Raw genomic sequence first — 12,999 nt, 5'->3', positions numbered from 1 at the left:
AGACATTTATAGATATATAAAAGCATGTGAGCTAGAGATTATTTACATATGGATAGGTTGAAATTGGGCACAATTTCTCTGATATAGAACAGAAATTTTGGTTGGAGACATTTGCACAGTAAAGGGAGTATTTTACAACTGGAGAAGATTCCTGCGGTAGGTGGGTCTATAGGGAAGGGTGGCGTGAACAAAGATTGGGGTGTAAAAGCTGGAGAAGACTATGGAGATGGGTACTGGATTAGTGGTGCTGGAAGAGCACAGAAGTTCAGGCAGCATCCAACGTGCAGCGAAATCGACGTTTCGGGCAAAGGCCCTTCATCAGGAATAAAGGCAGTGAGCCTGAAGCATGGAGTGATAAGCTAGAGGAGGGTGGGGGTGGGGAGAGAGTAGCATAGAGTACAATGGGTGAGTGGGGGAGGAGATGAAGGTGATAGGTCAAGGAGGAGAGGGTGGAGTGGATAGGTGGAAAAGAAGATAGGCAGGTCGGACAAGTCAAGGAGACATTAACTGAGCTGGAAGTTTGAAACTAGGATGAAGTGGGGGAAGGGGAAATGAGGAAGCTGTTGAAGTCCACATTGATGCCCTGGGGTTGAAGTGTTCCGAGGCGGAAGATGAGGCGTTCTTCCTCCAGGCGTCTGGTGATGAGGGAGCGGCGGTGAAGGAGTTGCAAGAGTTAAAGGAGAGTTGAGGTTTTGAAACAGTTTACAGACAGAGGGAGGTTTCTCGGGCAGGAACAGGTTACAGGTGGTTGTGGGCCTGAGAAAGTAGGAAGAGTTTTTGGGTCTGAAAGAGATTATGCCGATAGGGACGTTTGAATATTTTTCATGGAGAATGTAGGGAGAGATATAGAGACTGAAGGTGAATACACAGGCTGAGGCGGTTGTATTGGAAGAAGGAGAATCAGGGATAGGGACTGCAGCAAGGTATAACATCGGTCAGTAATTCTGAATTTATTGGGGAAGATTACAATGATCCAGACAGTGTTAGGGAGAGCTTAATGGACTACAGTGGAGCTCACAGACAACGCATTGTGAGGAGTTGAGCAAATTACGATGCGGGAGGGATAGGAAGAGCTTACATAGACAGTCAGTGCTGTGAAGCTGGACGGAGGTTGTAATAAGGGTTGTCAATACTTAATTACTCTTTTGATATATTGCAGTTTTGAGGACGTTACGGTCAAAGGGACATTGAGACAATCCCGATGAGTCTACAGAGTTGCAGGAGGTAACAGTGATGTGGAGTTTTATAACGAATGGCTAAGGACAGGGCGAACGCTAAGGTCAGGAAGAGATGACAGTCAGATAGATTTTTGTAAGGACAAGAGAAGCTTCCATAGACAAGGAATGTTTTAGAGGCTGCAGGAGATTACAGAGATAAGGAGAATATTGTGGACGAGGCAAGGCTATAGAGACAGGGATGGATAAAATTACGGGAGTACGATCCGAAAAGATGCTGAATACATTCTCTACAGTGTAGACGCAGGCCATTCGGACTGACAAGTCCACACCCAGCCTCAGTCGAGAATTACAATAGACCCATTCCCCCTACTTATCCATTTTGTCATGGTTAACCCACCTAACCTACGTATCCCTGAAGACTATGTGCAGTTTCTGATAGCCAGTCGACGTAACAAGCACATCTTTGCAATGTGGGATGAAACCAGAAAACCCAGAATTAACTCACAGAGATAGAGGGAGAACATGCAAAGTTCACACAGACAGTCGTCAAAGGCTGTAATCAAACCCTAGCGCTGTGAGGCTGCAGTGCTAACAACTGAGCGACAGTGCAACCCCTGCATGTGATGATACAGAGCATTGCAGAAATTGGGCCAGGTCACAAATTTCACGAGGGTTATCTGAACAGAAGGAGAATATGGACAGCAATAGGAGAAGGTTAGTTAGATGGTGTCGATTAGAGGGATTGAAGGAGGTTACAGAATTAGGGAGCGTTGTAGAGTGTCTAGATAATTACAAAGGTTGGCACTGTGCTGGAAACTGGATGAAGTTACTAATACTCAGATTCACACCAACTTGTTATGTTACTGATTTAGCAAGGATTCAATGGACTGTCGGATGTTACAGATGCAGGCAGTTGGAGGGAATGGAAGTTGTCCCAACAATCAAGAGGAAATTATAGATAAATAGATGGTTTTAGTAGCTGCAGGATATTCAGAACGAGGAAAGTTAGCAGTTTCTGGAAATGGTCATAGGCAAGGAACATTGTAGTGAACTGAGCAAGTTTTCAAAAAGAGAGAAGATTGTAGAGAGTGGGAAAGGTTGCAGGTCTAGTAGGGGTTCAAGTGGCTTCTGAACGGTATGAAATGGAAAGGCAGGCAGGAAAGGCTGTAGGAAATGGAGGTCTTTGTATGATAAGAAAGTGTATATAGATAGTGAAAGGTGAGAGGGCATTCTCTCTGTGTGCCGTAAGGCAGGATAGAGGAGTGATGTAGGGAATGGAAAAGGTCATAGATATAACATGTACTGGAGAGACTGGAGGAAGGGGCATTGGTGGGGAGGTTCGTAGGGCTGTATGTTACAGACAGAGTGGGCTGTAGGAACTGGATAAGATGACGGACATAAGGATTTTTGTAGTGTTTTGAGGCAGTGGCCAGAGCTGCAAGTTTCAAAGTCAATATGGAAACAGATAAGGATAATCCTGAAGTGAACGTTCCAAATTTGGGTGAGGCAATTCACATTAATTTTCACCATCTCTACGCATTATCATTAGCATTGGACAGGATCTCGTAAACAGACGCTAGGAGGAACTACATGCAGTTGACATCATATTCGGAAATAGAAAGTATTACAAAGGTATGGAGTGAGAATTCAGAGACCGTATGTACCGGGAAGAGAGAATGGCAAAGAGAGAAAATCCAGCGAATACTGATGAAGTGATATCATGAGTTGGATAAAGATAGTTCAGTGCAAAAAAAAACAGGCAGAGAGTTGAAGGGGGTTGTAAAAATGAGGGAAAAGCAATGGCCACGAAATATTCTTGGCAGATGCTATTAAGGAAAACTAGCAGGTATTTAATAAGAACAGGTCGAGTAACAAGATTCCTAACTCAAGAGTGGGACCTGTGAGAAACAAAATGGACAATAGAGCCAGAGGTTGTGGAGAGGGCTGAAATGAATACCTATTATCTGTATTCACACAGGAGAAGGACATTGTAACCGGGCATTTCAGTTTGGATGGTGAGGTTCGAAGATATGTTATGATAAATAAGGAGAAGGTATTGAATGTTTGCGCAAAGGTGGAGAAATCTCCAGAGTCCAACAAAATGTGTCACAAGCTGCTATGCAAGACCAGGAAGGAGATTACTGTGGTTCTGGCGGATATATGTTTAACTTTGCAGGCCACAGGTGAAGTGTCGAATGTCTGGAGGATATCCAATATGGATTCTTTGTCCAAGAACGGCAATACGCATGCGCCAGATAATTTCAGAACAGATAGTTTAAAATCAGTGGGAGACAAATTATTGGAAACGAATCTGATGATGAATCAACACTTGAAAATGCACGGATCAGTTTGGGATGGTATTCTCCGATTTGGTAGAGGAAGATCAGTTGACTTCTATGAAATGGTGTCTAAAACTATTGATGACAGTAGTGAAGATGATGTGGTTTACATGGACTTGCGTAAGGCTTTGACAGAGTCCCACATGAAAGGCTAGTCCAAAAGGGAATAGCCTTGGGATCCAAGGCAATTTGGCAAATTAGATCTAAAATTGGTGGATAAACCTCTTCGTGTTTGAAATTCTTTCACTAGCGGGTGTAGCACAGGGATCTGTGTAGGAACCGTTGCTAGTTATTCTGTAGAATAATAACTTGGCTGTGAAAGCAGAGGGGATCATTAGTAAGTTTGGAGATGACATGGAAGGTGAGGATGTTGTCCACAGTGAGGCGGATGGTATCAGGATACAGTCTGATATCGCTCAGATCATAAACTGAGCAGAGTAATGGCAGATGGAGTATACCTTTGATCAGTGTGATGTAATATATTGTGGGAGTTTTGATAAGTGACGAGCATATCTAATGAACAGTGGCTCCTTGTGGAGTACTGAGGAACACAGTGACCTTAGTGAAAAATAGATCCCTGAAGGTGGCAGCGCAAGTAGACAGACTGGGGGAGCCACATGAAATGGGGACTGGAGGGGGATCCATATAATGGTACGGAGAATTGCTCAAGAGGATTTAAAATAGTCTAGCAGGATATTGGACCTTAAAAAGTCGTAAAGCTAAATACAAGTATGATGGTGGTACAGAAGGTGAAGAGGGCATTTTCAAAGGACAAGGCAGGCAAGAACACAGCAGGCAATGAGGGAGAATTGATGATTAAACTGCATTTATTTTAATGCAAGGGGCCTGAAAGGGTGTCCAGATGTACTCAGGACAAGGGTGGGAACATGAACTGGGATATTAGAGGTTTTAGAGAAACAGAGCTGATGGAGCGACAGAACAGATAGGTCACTGCTTTTCGCTGCAGATGCTACAGGAAGAATTGAAGGGGAGGTAATAGAGGAGGAGTGGTGGTTGGTTTTGATTGCGTGAATCATCACTGCAGCACTTGAACAGGATATTCTTCTGGAATCATCCAGTGAAGCTGTTAGTGGAACTGAGAAATAAGAAATTTTCGAAAAGTTGAGATGGTTGTACTACTGACACGAAATAATCACGAGAGATTGATGAACAAATAACGTGGGAGACCTCAATTAACCATCATAATAACAGGTTTGTAATGGCAGAATTCTTTGTACTTTCCAAACTTAGACAGTGGCTGTCAGTGATAAGTGTTAGGAAGGGACGGATTTATTACTTGTGTTCCAGAAAACTACAATCAGTATGTAAATGGTGCAACTGGACAAAGGGGGAACCAAGATAGGGAAAGGGACTGAGGTGTTTGTGGGAGAGAACTTTGGCAAAGTGACTACAACTCTATTCCTTTGAAAATAGCTATAAAAATGACAGGTTTGGTCCACAAGTTCAAGTTATAAAATGGGGCAAGACCAATCTTTATCGGATTAGACATGAACTTTCAAAAAGTGATTGGGATCTAAATACAGGGAATGGAAAGTCTGGCAAGTGCAAATATTTTAAAAGAGAGATAAAACATGCATTCAGTGCCAGCATGTTCCTGTTTGTGTGCAGCTCAATGCTGACAGAATTATGCAACACTGGCTGAGTGTTGAGGCTCTGGGCAAGGGAATCGGTACACATGTCTGGTAGCCAGATGGATCAAGTCAATGTCTTGAGGAATATAGGGGTGTTGGAATACTGTTAGGATGGAAATTAGGAATGCAAAATGAGCACATGCAAATGCTCAGCAGATGAGTTTAAGGAGTATCTAAAGTAATTATACAAATATATTGTGGACAAACGAGTAAATGAGGAGGAAATAGTGTCCCTTAAATAAGGATCAATGAGGACACCGATGCGTGTTTCTACTACAGGAGTTAACTTAGACCCTGAACAAATTCTTCATGACAGAACTTATTTGGAGAAAGAACGGGGAACTCAGGCAACTAAACAGTCCTACATTAAGTCACATATGGAATGCACTACGCAATTTTCGGGTGCCTGCTCCTGGAGGGACATTGTGAAATTTGAAAGGGCTCAGAAAAGATTTGCAAGATGTTGCCAAGGTGATCGCCGAGTACGTTGGACCTACTTTCCACGCAGCATCGGAGGCTGAGTGGTGACTTGCAGAGGTTTTAGAAACATATGGGGCATGGATAGGGGAAAACATCAATGTCTTTTTCGCGGGGTTGGGGAGTCAAAAACTAGAGGGCATCTGTTTAAGGTGAGAGGAGAAGTATTTAAAAGGACGTAAGGGACAGTTTTTCACGCAGAGGGTGGTGCATGTACGGAATGAGCTCACTGACGAAGTAGCAGAGACGGATACAACTACAACATCTTAAAGGCATCTGAATAAGGCTAATATAGTATAAGGCTAATACGGGATCAGAAATGCATGGGCTAAATGCTTGTAAGTGGGAGTAGGTTTATTTTGATCTTCTGTCAGCATGGACGAGTTGGATTGAAATGTCTGTTTCCATGCTATTCATTTCAATTTCTTGAAATGAGTTCACATTATCGAAGAGGTGGAGCTGGACGTTGTAACACACAGAGGTAGATAAATCCCAGGATCTGACTAAGTGTACCTCAGGACATTGTGGGAAAACAGGGAACAAAATTGTGGGGCCTCAAGCAGAGATATGTGTACCACTGAGGACCATGTGTGATGGGCTGTAAGACTGGAGGGTGGCCAAGTGAACAATGAAGGGAGTTTTCTGAGATGACAAAAGGATCTTAATGATTGCGTGAAAAGGCTGATAAACTGAAGATGGAGTTCAATCTGAATAACTGCTGCGTAATACATTTCGTGCAAGAAACAAGGGTAGAGCTCATTAATTTAATGTTAGGGCCTTGGTTTGTGTTGCAGGGCAGAGGGGCCTCAGGGCTCAGGTATAAAATCATTGAAGGTTGCATCACAGGATGAAGAAGCCGGTGCTTGGCAAGCTTGGCCACATTGTTCATTCTATGGAATACAGGAGTTTTGAGGACATGTTGAGAAAGTACAAGACATTATTGAGGCCCTTTCTGTACTACTGTTCCCAGTTCTGGTCTCCCAGTTATGGAGAAGGATATTTATTATTAAGCTGGAGAGGGTTCAAAAGAGATTTGCCAGGATGTTGCTGAGTATGGAATGTTTGAGTTTTGAAGAAAGGCTGTATAGGCTGAAACATTTTTTTCAGTGGAGACGGTACATTGAGAGATGACTGTATAGAAGTTTAAGAAATAATAATGGGTATAGATAGCATTACTAGGAGTGGTTCTTTAACCAGGAACGGAGAGTTTCAAGCGGAGGGGTCACAATTTTAAGATTGCAGGAAAGAGATGTTTAAATAAGACATAAGGGACAAATTGTTACACAAAGGTTGGTTTGAGTTTGGACAGAACTTACAAAGGAAGGGGTGGATGTGGGTACAATTACAACGTTTGAAAGATATTTGGATCTGTCCATGAATAGGAAAGGTTTCGAGGGATGTGGGACGAGGTTAATTTTCGATTATGGTTGGTATCAACAGAAGGATCTGTTTCCATGCAAATGCCACTACGTATAGTGTTGTTCCATTATTTAGGAAAGGCCGTGATGGAAAGCCAGGGAACGAAAGACTAATTAGCCGGTTGTCAGTTGTTAGTAAGTTGTGGAGCTGATTCTGCCAGACAGGCGTTACAATGCATTGCAAAATGCAAGGGTTGATTGAAGATAGTCAACACGGCTTTTTGCGTACCAAGTCAGGTCTCACAAAATATATTGTATTTGTTGAAGAGGGCACTAGGCATTGTCTATACTGACTTCAACCAGGTCTTTGACACGTTTACCCATGATATACTGGTTACTAAAGTTAGATCACACGGGATGAGGGAGAGCTGGACAACTGGGTACAAAATTAGTTTGACAGGAGGAAGCAGAGGGTGGTAGGAGTGTGCTGTTGTTCAGAATGGAGTTCTGCGACCAGTGGTGTGTTACTAGGATCGCTGCTGCTTCCACTGACGTGCAGCATTTATGTAAATAAATTGCTTAAGAATACAGAAGTCATCTTTACTAAGTTTGTGGGATACCAACATTAATGTTATAGTGGACATAGAATAAAGTTACTGAAGGGAACTTTGATCAACTGCACCAGTGGGCCAAGGAATAAAAGATAGAGCTTAATTCAGGTGTAGCATTTTTTTTAAGACAAATCATGGAGGAATAACACATTTAATTGTAGGGCCCTGGCCGCTGTTGTCGAACAGAGAGAGACCAAGTCTTGCAGATATCGTTTCTTTTGGAAGTGGTATCAAGGATGCAGAAGCTGGGAAAAGTGATGTTTGGCACAGTCACACTCATTGGCCAGAACACTCAGTCTATGAGTTGGAGATATTTGTAACATTGCCATCAATATTTCCCTGGGGCATACGAGGTTTCGGGGTGACCTTATAAAAGTTTAAAAAACCTTGCAGGGCACAAGTAAGGTGAATAGCCAAAGGTAAGTGAGTCCAAAACTAGAGGCTATAAATGTGAGGTGAGAGAGCAAAGATTTAAAGAGGGAGCTAAGGGATCACAATATCCACAGAGGATGGTGCATATATGGAACTAGCTGCCAGAGCACAAGGCAGCAATTTGTACAACTGAAACATGTCAAATATATTTGGGCAGGTACAGGGAGAGGAAAATGTTAGAAGGGACTTCGGCCAAAAGCAGGCAAACGCAACCTTTGGGCAAACAGATCAGCATCAATGAGTTCTGCTGAAGCGTCTGTTTCCATGCTGCATGACTCAATGTCGCCAATTAGTCGGGGAGGAGACTATCGAGACATGTTACAGACCTCGGGATATTGGTCGGGAATGGAGTAAGTTTTAGATGCGTAGAGGGATTGTGCAGAAGAGAGGTGGTTCCACAGATAGGACTGTTGTGGGAGTTAGAATGATTGACGACACTGGACAACAGGACGTGACGAAGATAGAGTGTTTGAGAGGGAACACAGAAAAGAAATATCCCAGGCAGCATTGCCACACTCTAGTGGGCGGCCTGCTCTCACCTCTGTTGTACTGATCCTCATTAAGCCAGCAAAGGCCTGAGTTGATATCTGTGAACTCCCTACACCATCTTCTGACAAAATTCTTGAAGTATGGGTGGTTATTGATACTGGATTGTGTCTGTATGTGCTTCCCCCTACAGCAGTGTATTTCTGCCATATCTTGTCAGCTAATGTTTGGAACCCACTCATTGTTTTCTGCTCTGGTCACTGTGAGTAAACCTACCTCGCTGCAGGATTTATTGAAGTCTCCAGACCACCCTCCCCTTTACCGCTCTGGCTAACCAACTATCTTCAATGAGGCGATAGATGAGACACCAAGTAGGTGGGCAGTTTATTGAGTCAGGAACTCCCTGAGTACCGACAAGAGACAGAAAAATAGAGAAAATAAGAAGTTAGACTGATGCAGTGAGGGTTACATATATGCAGAGGCACTGAGCACGACAGAGATTTGCAAAATCCCAGTCTCCATCCCTGGCCCGTGCTGCCTCCTATCTCTCGCCTGGAGAATTCTGTTGGCTCGGTGCCTGAAGCATTACACAATGTGCTGACAGAAGCTGCAATTTGACCCACACAGCGTGGAATATCACTGAGTGATATCACGAGTGTTCAGGATGATTTCAGCTTCAAACAATTCTGTTCAAAGAAGGCGTTTTGATTCATGGTTCCACCTGTATCATTGCTTAGGGACGGAAACCCGTGATGGGCTAGTCATATTATCAGTAGACTATTTATCTAGAAACTCAGCCAATGTTCGAAACATACTTTTTTTTAAATGGGTGAAAACAATATGTAATTAACAATCTACAAATGAGAATTAAATAATTGCTGATGTTAAGTAAAATCTTTCTGATATATTCGCATCTTCAGGGAAGGAAATCTGCCTTCCTCACCTGGTGTGGACATAAGAGTGTGACTTAACACCCACAGCAATGTGGTTATTTCTCTCGAAAAATGTCCACCAAGCCAGTCAGTTAAAGGGCAGCAAGTAGTGGGCAACAAATGCTAAGCAGCCATGTCACACGAGTGAAAAAAATCCCATTGCAACGGCCCCAATGGAACTATGCTGGGAACAGTGTCCTTGCCAATCATGTCAGGAGGTATATTGAGAGGTCTTTAAAATGACAGAGAATATTCAGGGCCAAGGTTTAGGTGAAAAGTGCTTTCCAAAATCTCAAGACAAAAGACGAAGCAGCAGAACAGTACGAGGATGTGGCTGAATACAAGCAGAAAGGAACAGTAAGGGACAGAAGTAAACTAAAACTGTACATCAGCGAATAGGATTACAACACGAAATTGTGGGAAATAGTCAATTATTACGATTTTATTGGAAAAGTCAAACCCTGAATAAGATCGAGGGACATGTAACGCAGAGATAAATCAAATTGAGTCACAAGAGAGTCGTTGTTACAGGGTGAACAGAAAGTGGAGCATGAATGGTACACAACCTAGCGGGAATTTCGGCAGAATGGAAAATTAGGATGTGTAATCCGGACAACAAAGGCGTTACAGAGAAAGCATTTGCCCTTAGATTATGCAGCTGAATCAATCTGGCTGTACATTTTCGATGGTAAGTGTCAAAAACAGAAGAAGAAGAAGAGTTTTGGCTCCTTAACGTCTTTTCATTGCTTACCACTGCATTTAACATGAATTGTATGGAAATTTTAACAAAGACATTTTGATTCTTTTGGTAGATTTCATTCTTCGTACGATCTGGTGTAATCACAGTGGTAAGAGCGATTTTGGAAGAGGACCCCCGAGAATATTATTGTTAACGCTTCTTTGACTAAGACATTGTGCAACTGGCTAGGGATATAACTGTCTCAGATCGACTGATGTGTGCTAACCCTGACTGAATAAGTAATACCACACTGAGATCCACCGGGAATTAATGATAAACTGAAACTTAAATGAATTATAAACGTTTAAAGTGAATCACAGGATGGACAATCTACAACTAGAAATAAAAAGAGCCAATTACATGAGTTAGAGAGCAGAACAAGGTAAAAAGGCTAAAATGTGTGTCTGTAAATGAACACTGGAAAATTTATAGGCAGAGTGTAAAATATTCAACAAAAGATCATACGGTTAAGCCAGTCAAAACTTCAGCAAGAAATTCCCACCTGCCCCTCACTCAGGACAAAATGCATCATATTCGATTGTGAGGCTCAGAAAATCACCCAAAAGCACTAACTATTCTGAAGCGAGAAAGGGATTTAAAATTAAGTGTAAAAGGAATTGCGAAGGGTCTCCCAGCAGGAGGAGGACAGTGAGAAGGGGAAACACTATCACTGTTGAATTACATGATAGGAACAGAGAGAGTTGAAGGTACTGTAGGCATTAAGAGTGTTACAAATAGTGGCGAGCTCCTGTGCGGTGTTCCAAAGCCAGTAAGGGTTGCTTCGGCTGGAGGTATTTGCAGAGATAGGGAGGGAAATATGTATTTTCGTGTATTCATTCATGGGATGTGGGTGCCACTTATTGGGCCTGCATTCTTTGTTCCAATATTAGGTACCCAAAGGAAAGCTCAGCGTCAACCACCTTGTTGTGGATCTGGTTTCACATGTAAGCCAGACCAGGTTAGAATGTCAAATTGCCTTCCCTAAATGGGGTACGTGGACCATTTGAATTTATCCTACTAATGGAACAACGCTCCATGACATCTAACTCCTATTCTCAATGTTCTGCCCAATGAAGTCATATGTCCTAAACGCCTGCTTACCAGTCTGTCTGTCTGTGTCACCACTTTCAAAGAACTGTGTACATGCATTCCTTGGTCTCTGATTGACAACACTGCTAAGGTCCCGAATGTTTACTCTGCAAGTCCCACCCTGGTTTATCTTACCAAAATGCAATGCCTCGCATTTATTTAATTAAACTCAACGACTGTTCCTCAGACCAGTATCCCAGAAGTACTGTCAATCAAGTTGCCTCATCGATAACTTTCTTTGCTCTCCACTTCACCAGCAGTTTTACTGCCAACCATAAACCTGTTGACCATGAAAGCATTGTATTCATCCAAATAATTTATCCAATTGACAAAGATCAGTGAACCCACGATACCGCTGGTCACCTGCCTCCATTCAGAAAAGCAAAATGTCTCCCACCACCCTCTGTCTCCTATCATCAAGCCAATTTTACATCCAGTTTAATCACTCCTCCTGGATCCCATATCCTTTTACATTGATCTGAACTGATTACCCAGTCGACCAGATGGAAACTTGTGAAAGGCCTTGCTGAAGTCTATGTAGACAACGTTGACCACTCTGCCTTCATCTATCACTAGACCAATTTCTCAAAGAGTCAATCAGGTTTGATCCAGAGGGAATGCTGTCGGACTGGGATGGGCAAACTTTAGAATCGCATAACATCCAGTGATACGCTGACGGGTACATTGTACTCCTAAATATCTCCCCCGACTACCAACTGGTGTTGCATGATTTGTGAGAAACAAAGGGCGGCACGGTGGCACAGTGGTTAGCACTGCTGCCTCACAGCACCAGAGACCCAGGTTCAATTCCCACCTCAGGCAACTGACTGTGTGGAGTTTGCACGTTCTCCCAGTGTCTGTGTGGGTTTCCTCCGGGTGCTCCGGTTTCCTCCCACAGTCCAAAGATGTGCAGGTCAGGTGAATTGGTCATGCTAAATTGCCTGTAGTGTTAGGTAAGGAGTAAATGTAGGGGTATGGGTGGGTTGCGCTTCGGCGGGTCGGTGTGGACTTGTTGGGCTGAAGGGCCTGTTTCCACACTGTAATCTAATCTAATCTAATCTAATCTAAAAAAAAAGCCATGCTAATGATTACTCATCAGCCCTTGTTTTCAAGTGCACGTAGCTCCTTTCTCTCAGAATGTTCACGAACAACGTATCCATCACTGGTCTCACTCGTTTGTAGTTTACTGAGTTTTCCCTGCAGCCTATAAGTGATGGAACAACGTTATCCCCCTTAGGTTTTCCAGCAACTCACCGTGTTCAGTTGATCATACCGATACGTCTATTAGTGACCCTGCAATGTCCGGCGATACACCTGATGTGCTCGGGAGGATCGGTCTACCACTATGGTGTTTAATTCAGATACATGCGAGGTGCTGTATTTTGGGAAAGCAAATCTTAGCAGGACTTATACAAATAATGTTAAAGTCCACGGGAGTGTTGCTGAACAAAAAGACCTTGGAGTGCAGGTTCATAGCTCCTTGAAAGGGGTATCGCAGGTGTATAGGATAGTGAAGAAGGCTTTTGGTATGCTTTCTTTTATTGGTCAGAGTATTGAGTACACGAGTTTGAGGTCATGTTGCGGCTGTACAGGGCATTGGTTAGGCCACTGTCGGAATATTGCGTGCAATTCTGGTCTCCTTCCTATCAGAAAGATGTTGTGAAACTTGAAAGGGTTCAGAAAAGATTTACAAGGATATTGCAAGG

Source organism: Chiloscyllium punctatum, chromosome 40 (genome assembly GCF_047496795.1).
Source record: "Chiloscyllium punctatum isolate Juve2018m chromosome 40, sChiPun1.3, whole genome shotgun sequence".
Classification (NCBI taxonomy): Eukaryota; Metazoa; Chordata; class Chondrichthyes; order Orectolobiformes; family Hemiscylliidae; genus Chiloscyllium; species Chiloscyllium punctatum.
The sequence above is the reverse complement of the archived record's forward strand: the minus strand, read 5'-3'. Positions refer to the sequence as shown.